This window comes from Coccinella septempunctata, chromosome 6 (genome assembly GCF_907165205.1).
Source record: "Coccinella septempunctata chromosome 6, icCocSept1.1, whole genome shotgun sequence".
Classification (NCBI taxonomy): Eukaryota; Metazoa; Arthropoda; class Insecta; order Coleoptera; family Coccinellidae; genus Coccinella; species Coccinella septempunctata.
Window position 1 is genome coordinate 8,653,988 of NC_058194.1, and position 9,300 is coordinate 8,663,287.

Here is a 9,300-nt window from a genome sequence, read left to right on the forward strand (position 1 = left end):
TAGTTATAATGCTGATAATGTTATATTACATTTAAAGTCTATTTTTGCTAGACATGGTATACCTCAACAACTCATTAGTGATAATGGACCCCCTTTCAATTCAGCTCAATTTAAAAATTTTACTTCAAACTGGGAAATAGAACACATAACATCAAGCCCACATTATCCACAATCAAATGGTCAAGTAGAATCTTCTGTCAAAATTGTAAAAAATATTCTCAGAAAATGTCATGAAACTAATTCAGATCCATATCTTTCTTTACTACATTATAGAAATACTTCTAAGGATAGTTACCCTTCACCTTCTCAATTGTTAATGTCAAGACAGTTGCGTTGTACATTACCAACAACAGTCAATATATTAAAACCGAAAATTGTCAAATTTAATGATTACAAAGAAAGTCATTCAAAAAATATTGAGAGGATGAAGAAATATTATAAATGTAGGAAAAAAGAGTTACCTAAATTGTCAGAAAGGAAGAAAATATATTTTAAAAAGAAAGTAACTGGTTTGTGGCTTCCAGCTATTGTCAGAAAGTATTTGGGTAATAGGTCTTATGAAATAGAAGATGAAGAGGGAGCTATCTATAGAAGAAATAGAAAACATATAAAATTAAGAGTAGAATCAAATGATACAATTTGTTATGATAAGTCGAATTACGAAGATAGTGATAATGAATTAAATACTAATTTTGACTTCAATTTAAATCCATCATTTAAATTAAGTCAAGAAAGAAGCTGTGGGAATGATATGCCCCAGACTTCTCGATATGGAAGGACTGTCAGAAAACCAAATAGATACGGAGAACCTGTAGTGTAAGTGCTGTGGGAATGATATACCCCAGACTTCTCGATATTGAACTGTGAACTTAGAAAACTTTATAAATATGGAGAACCTGTAGAATAAATGTAAATAGCTTTAATTAGGTTTAGATGTAGTTTTAGGAAACTGTATTCAATTAAAATATCTTATGAAGGGGAGATGTTACGGAACATAGTCATTAATATGTAATAATCTGTGATCTAGTCTATGTGACGTAGAGTCGTAGAGATGTCATTCATAGTTGTAGTCGATGTCAATAAAGAACGTTCCCGAAGTCTATTTGTCTATTAATAAAGATACGTACATTATGTTGATGTAAAGTGAAAATTTTAATTAATAAGGAAAAGACAGCATCAACGGACCATAACAATATATATATATATATATATATATATATATATATATATATATATATATATATAAATATCAAAATTCACTCCCCTTTCATTTCCAACAATCCCGTTAGTCAGATTACATTATATATATATATATATATATATATATATATATATATATATATATGAACCCGTAGTTCGTTGTTACCTCCGTTAAGTTCATTGGGCGACCTGACCTCCGGGTGAAGGAGTTTTTTAATTGGAATAATTTTTGCTTATATATGTAGAGGGGAAGGTAAATAACAGGGGTACCTAAAGAGGGGAAAAGATTTTCATTGAAAAATTTTTCTTTAAACGAATCAGACCTTACTACCTCCGCATATATTTCTTATTAGTAGTGCGCTCTCACCTCCCGCAACGTTGTCAGATTTCAGGAGGACAGAAAGTAGGGCAGCTTGAATTCTACTCATATACAGCTGCTCTTCCGATTCATTCACACATACTGAAACCTGTAAATAGTTCGAGAACGATACTGATATTAATAAACTTCATACGCTAATAATTGATTGATAAGGATTCGGAGTAAATGAATTTGGACAGAAATTATTATCTTTTCTTCATGAATATCAACAGTTTTGAATAAGTATGCTATGTCTACGATACTTCGTCCGATAGGGGAGTTTAATACCGTATAGGTCCTAAAATGAATGATACATGACAATGAAATTTTTCGTTACATATGAGATTAATTCCAAAGACAATTTTACCGAATTTGTTCTGGTATTAAATAGTTATCTAAATTTTGGGCATTATATTCACGACATGAGGAACTCCATTGAAATGTTTTTCCCGAATGAATCAACAAAGATATACGTTTTACTTTCAGCTTCTATACTTCATTCACTTTCATTTTAGCACAGGATTGGCCATGGAAATTGAATACCTTTCACTCTGTATGGTACGAAAATGTTGGGTTAAGACGCTTGTCAAAACATTTTTGAGTTTTAAATAAATGCTACGTAGTCCGTTCTACGTGAGACTCTCAGTAATTACGTATTTCATCACAATGTCAAATCACTTCGGAAAATATTGCGTCGAAAATATGTAACGAACATAATTGACATTTATACAAACTGATTGAAGACATACCAAATCTATTTATTTACATGGAAAATAGAAGTAATCAGTAGCTTGAGGAGAGTTACTGTTGTTTATTTTCTTTGGCTGAAGGCTGAAGATTTTACATCAGTTGTAGAATTCAAAAAAATCAACCCGAGGATGAAATGCATTTGATGCAGTGTTAGCATTGAATTGAATACTCATAGGTGGTAGGGAATGGGTATCTCTTGAAGAAATGAACGGATAATTACGAGAATGTTGAATTCCTCAACAAAAATCATCTTGCGTGAATGGTAGTCAAAATAATTGAAAGAAGTTTGAAGCTACAGGAGCTTCACCTTCAAACAAAACAACTGCCTAGTATTCATGTCTGTTTATTTTCAGTACATTGATATAATAATAATAATTATACAGGCTGTGGCGTAATGAATGGATAATATGGAGCCTGCGGGTAGAGTACTCTATGGGGGTTCAAATAAATATATTTTACGTTTGGCAAAAGTGCCTTGGTTTTCGAGATATTGGGGATTTTCGATGAATCACCCCAAATAATAATAATAACTGGATATTGACATTTTTCATCATAGCGGTTCAAAAGAAACTCCTTGATTTAATGGCATTTCTTAATTGCTCGAGGAGTCTTTTGAAATTTTTCAGTACACAGGGTGTTTCACAAGTAAACGGACAAACGAAAACCGTGAATAGAGGGCATTGAGCTCAGTTCAAAAACACCTCATATGTGTGTCTTAGGCATTCCGTTTCCGATATAGAGAGGAGTTTATTCAAATTTCCCTAATTTTTGTTCGGCCATAACTCCAAATATTTTAGTTGGATTCGGCTAAAAATTCATTATCCGCTTAAACTTCTAAGTTTCAATAAAACAGAACATTAAAAGTTGACGAACACAGGACCGGACTCATTGAGGATATATTCAAATTTAAACTCATGCAAAACACTCTGTTTGTAGTTTTTCTCGTCATAATTTTGAATTTTTCAGGTATCTTCATTGATTTTCTCAAAATCAATGAAACTTTGGTATGCCTTTTCAGATTATTTCTAATGAATAATTGTTTGATCGTGAAATGTCTGGAAAAAACAGCGCTGCATATTGACTTTTACTTCACATTAATTAATGGGATGAATATGATCGCCAATCAACTGAGGAAATCTAAAAATGGAATTGGAAATGTTCAACTGAATTTTTTCGTTCTCAATATATGTCTTGCATCTGTTTTTGATATTTATAGCATATCTGGTTATTCAGATAAGTGATTAACAGTGATAATAAGCTTTATTATTGATAATAAACAAAAATAGAAAAAACTACCCTATCATGATCATGAAAATAATAATTATAATTCGATATCTTCCGAATGAATCGCTTTTTATGGACAACGTGGAACTGAAGTAATTTTCCGAACTGATTTTCACCTCATTTGGTCTTTTAGTGAAGGTAATGATTGGCACTTCGAATAAGTGTGATAAATGCACTTTCGAATTCTTTACTGATTCCGTTATAGTCATTATTGGATCTATGGAAATCTATGGATTGTTCTGGTCTTATTACAATTTGTTATTGAAACATTGATGATATTCATGCACCAGCAAAAGTATTTATCAGTATTTCAGATCATTTTATTAGAAGGGTAGGACCACAATATTGGACTGCTAGATCTCCAGATCTGACACCCCGCGATTTCTTTCTTTGTTTTTATTCACACAACTAGTTGTCCATAGAAAAATAGATTCATTCTGAAGATCAAGTTTTAATTTTTAGTTTCAAGATAGCGTAGTTTTTCGATCCATATTTGGGTATCATCAATTTTGAAACATTTTATCCTTGTGAAAGAGTATTTTGAAGACCGAATATGGTATAATTGTTGAACACATTCAACAGAATATTCTTCGAAAAAAAATCAATTAAGGATTTCTAAATACATTTTCATGAAGTGCTCTATTCCTTAGAGGCGTCTGACCAAAACAATTATTTCTAGAACATGATCAACAGGTGGGGCAACCCAAAAATCAATTCAATTTGAAACAATAATAATGCAGATAACAAAAAAGTTGAAATTATGATTAAAAAACTACATACACGGTGTTTTTATGAGTTTGAAGTTAAGTAAAGCCTCACTGAGCCCGGTCCAGATTTTTGTCGAATTTTAATGCTCTGTTTCAATGAAATTAACAACTCAAAGCTAATTATAAATTTTCAGTCGACTTGATCAGAATTTCAGGAGTTATAGCCAAACGGAAATTCGAGAAATTTCAAAAAACCCCGAAGAAACCTATATATATAGGGTGCCCCAAAACTATTGAATCAAACGTCACACCACGATAGAGTAGATCAAATACTATCGAATGACACCAACATTAGTTGAGCGAAAATGTACCGTTTCTAAAAAAACCTAACCTAAAGTTGCCGATTTTCGAACTATTTTTTCAGTCACAAGGCCAATTTGTTATTAAGGATAGCGTTTTTCTCCCATATTATCACCCCTGTTTATTCTGAGTATTAAAAATCATGTAGAAAAAACAATTGTTTTAATTTACATTTACTTAGGTTATGGTTATCGATTAACTACTTAAAATAATTTCAATTAGGGGAGATGAAACAATAATATTACTTCAATATAATTTAAAATCGATATCCTTTTTCACAAACTGGCCCTGTTATTAAGAAAAATAGTTCGAAAATCGGCAACTTTATGTATTTTAATAAAATTCTGATTATTTTGGAAACGGTACATTTTCGTCGAACTAATGTTGGTGTCATTCGATAATATTTGGTTTACTCTATCGTGGTGTGACGTTTGATTCACTAGTTTTGGAACACCTTGTATATGTATGATATACATATGTATATGGTATGATTCTGAACTCAGCTCAATGCCCTCTATTCACGGTTTTCATTTGTCTGTTTACTCGTGAAACACCCTGTATACTCCTTGTACTCTGAAAATTTTAAAACGAATGCCCTCACCGTCATATGAAAATTCAAATTCTTCTTGTTGTAAGAACCGTTCATCCTTTCACCCAACGCCGACCCTAGTTACATGGCCCGTTGAAAACGAAATCGGCATCTGTTTACTGCAAAACACGTGTTCGCTGATATGAAGGGTTCAAAATTTTCTACCTGATTCGGGCTTTTTAGGAACGAATTGCTCAAGATGCCGAGTTCGAATAACATTTCGTTTTGCGTGTTATATTGGATAAAATTGAATTTATTGCATGGATGATTCGAGAATTATTGATGTCCAGAATGATGAAAATTTTCAGATTTCATTGAAATTCTTGCGAAAATTATCTCGTATATTTTCAAGTTTAGATTTTAATTCATTCAGAACTTTGAATTTCGGCAAATAATGATGTAAATGATATAGATAACAGTCAATCACATTTCCTTCAGCGCAGTTGTTGTTTTGAAGAAAAAGCAGTAGATTCTCGCAAAATCCGAAACTCTACATGTATAGCAGTTGTTCAGTTCGGGATTAAAGTTTATCCTAGATTGATTTTGACATTTCAGTTCAGTTCTGTCAGATTATCTAGGATCATCTTAAATCTCTGCCTCATCCTGAACTGAACAACCGGGCCTTATAGTAATAGCAACGTAGCATTCATTAAGTCGGTATATTATTGGAATAATACTAATTTTTTATAGCGGAGAATAGTGGTTTTCAGCCTCGGTAGGTATTCACGAAATTCATTTTATTATGTTTTTTTAAGGTGAATCGGCCCGAAATCTTGGATCCCCCGACCTGCTAGTTTCGTATACTTCTATGACAATAGCATAATAACTCAAATTTCAACATTTTCACAGAAATTTTTGAATTTAAGGGAGAGACACATTGAAAAAATCGATAGCAATTTACCGCCTAAACTACGAGCTTGCCGAAGTTGAAACTGGTAACAATCTACTCAGTGCTTCATAATATGTATAGTTTTATGACTCAGTGTTTTTTAGAACCTGTTAAAAAAATTAAAAACTGTAAACTCGTCATCGCCTTCCAAAGGCTGTATCTTGGAAGGTCTGTCGATTTGGAAAATTTACAGGAAATACCCCCGCTTATTTTCATTAAGGAATCATCTCCCTTATTCCTTTTTTACAGATATCCTGTATATAGCTATATTTTATCTATGTACCTTTTTATTTTAGATAGTAGAAGTTAATCAATCATCTGTATCTCAATCATATGTATCCGAGTATGTATCTATATTATTAACTTCATTTTGAAGATTCATTATATCTTGACAAAAATATGGTTGCAATTTCAAAATATGTTGACTCGAGGCCTTCCAAAGACTTCAATATTGTTTATTTTTTCCCTTACACCCTGTATGATCTATCGAAAAATGCAAATCTGTTTTGGCGAATTCTTCATAAAATCTTACTTGTTTCGATATAATTGGTAATTTTCTTTATGATACATCACTGAAATATTTAAACCAAAGAGATGCTACAAGCTCTTAAAATTTTTGGGAAAATCCAATATTTAAACATAATCGATAATAAAAGAGATGTTTCTGAGCAAAGGATTCCTCAAAATCTTTGAGAAATCTGATTCAAGAAAAATATAAAGAGCGTTCCATTTGAAATAACACAATGTCAAACATTCGGTTTAGCCGACGTTGTTCATTTCTGTGATATTGTGAAATTTGTAGCATTTTTTTCTCCTGATTCTGAAATAAAAATTTTCGGATTGGCTCATTGTCCTTGAATATTCATCACCATTAACATCTGAATTTTCTTATCCAAAAAATGTTTCTCTCTGAACAGGTTATTTTATTATATGCAATGATACAATACTGATTATTCGTTATACTAATAGGTAGTATTATCTATATGGATCATTTCCATAGAGAGAAGAAATATCATTATGGACAAGACTCAAATCGATTCGTTTTCAGATAGGTAATGAAATAGTTCGCCAAATTCAGAATTATAGTGTAAGCTTGAGATGAAAGAAGTTCAACGGATGCATAGATATACGCACGATGAAATATAAACAGTCATAATCCCATTCGAGAGAGCCAAGATTGGTTCTCTTTCACGTGATTCTTTCCCCTACAAAGGAATGCGATAAAAAATCGTTGAGATATGCCGCCTGGCTTGCAATAATGGAGGAGAAAACGCGCTGCGCCTCTCATTACTTAATTCCTCCGTATACTGATATTCCGCCTGTCTACATCTGCTTGCACAGTACAACGTTGCCATTTTCGGAGGTGCAAACGAGCAAAGAGTCTTTCAGAGTAATTCTCCGATATACAGCTCAGCACACTAGCGCCAGTGATATACACTCGAACTAAAAGATTGTTCAGTACATAAAGGGGGTGCGTTGTGACCTCAAAACGATTTTTTGATATGTTGGTCCCTGAAGCCTCCTGAATCTAACAAGCTAAAAAACAAGGCAAAACGTTGTCACCTCCGATTTCGGAGGTGACATCGATATATATGAGGTGAGAGCGTTAAACGAGTTACTATTTTGGAGGTGGTATTAACACTTTATAACTATATATATATATATATATATATATATATTTATATATATATATATATATATATATATATATATATATATATATATATTATATATATATATATATATATATATATATATATATATATATATATATATATAGTTATAAAGTGTTAATACCACCTCCAAAATAGTAACTCGTTTAACGCAGACGATAATGCGGAGAGAGCATACACTGAAAAAATATCAAAATATCACGATTTAGCATTTGAGCTCAAGAGAACACATAAACTTACCTACACAGCGATCCTTCCTCTCATAATAACAACTAATGGACTTGTAGAGAAACACCTAGCTGAAAATACAAGACGCCTGAGACTGGACGAGAGATTGATCAGTGATGCGCAGCGGGAGGTCATCTTATGGACGACGCGAATACTGCGTGGGTTCCTCACCAGTGCATAGGAATGCCTTGGTCGACTTGACCCGGCATGCCCGATGAAGAGCCGTACCCTATTATGGTGGACAAAAAAAAAAAATATATATATATATATATATATATATATATATATATATATATATATATATATATATATATATATATATATATATATATATATATATATATATATATATATATATATATATATATATATATATTTTTATATATATATATATATATATATATATATTTATGTCAATGCGTGCATAGCTGGACCAAAAATTTTGACAATCGGTGATGGCTGGACATTTCTGTGCATAGCTGGACGTCCAGCTATGCACATCAGATTTCTTTATGTCTATGCATGTTTAGCTGGACTTCCTTTTCTCCCACCCAGTTTCACAAATTTTGCAGTGTTGTCAGGTTGTGTTTTAACAATTTCAGTAGATTGTCGATTCAGTTGATAAATTAGGTAGAACTTAAAACAAATTTTGTGGATAAATTATTTCTGCAAGCATCAAATTCAGTCAGCCTTTTTAATGTAATATCAAAATGTTTTCCTAACTGCTCCTACCAAGAGATTTGGCTGATACCTATACATTCTATAGCTGTACCATTGTAATGTATGTATAGACCCAGAATTAAAAATAAAATATTTTGGATGTTATATTTACGTTGTCTTCTGTATCTGATTTGATAAGACTATTGAAGTATTTTTGGTGAAAATGTCCATTGCCCGTGAAAAAATATTACAGATGATGAAGTTTTTTTTTGAGCATATATTATACTCTGTTACATAGAAAAGAGCCGAGAATGCATGCAAAATAATGATTAATTGGAAGAATATCGGAAAATGAATTTTTAAACTGATTACTTCCACCTAAGAAATTGTTCTAGAATATTGCTGATTTGAATTCTGACAGTGTTAGTAACTCGACAAACCAGTTATATTTCTCAACACCATTTCTTTTTTGAATAATAATACACGTATATATTTTTTTCTTGCAATCATGCAGTGGGCTAAACATGCAGTGAATGAATTGATTCAGTGCATAAATTGATTCCACAGCTCCTCCTTCTTCCTGTTGTTATAGGCTTTCAGAG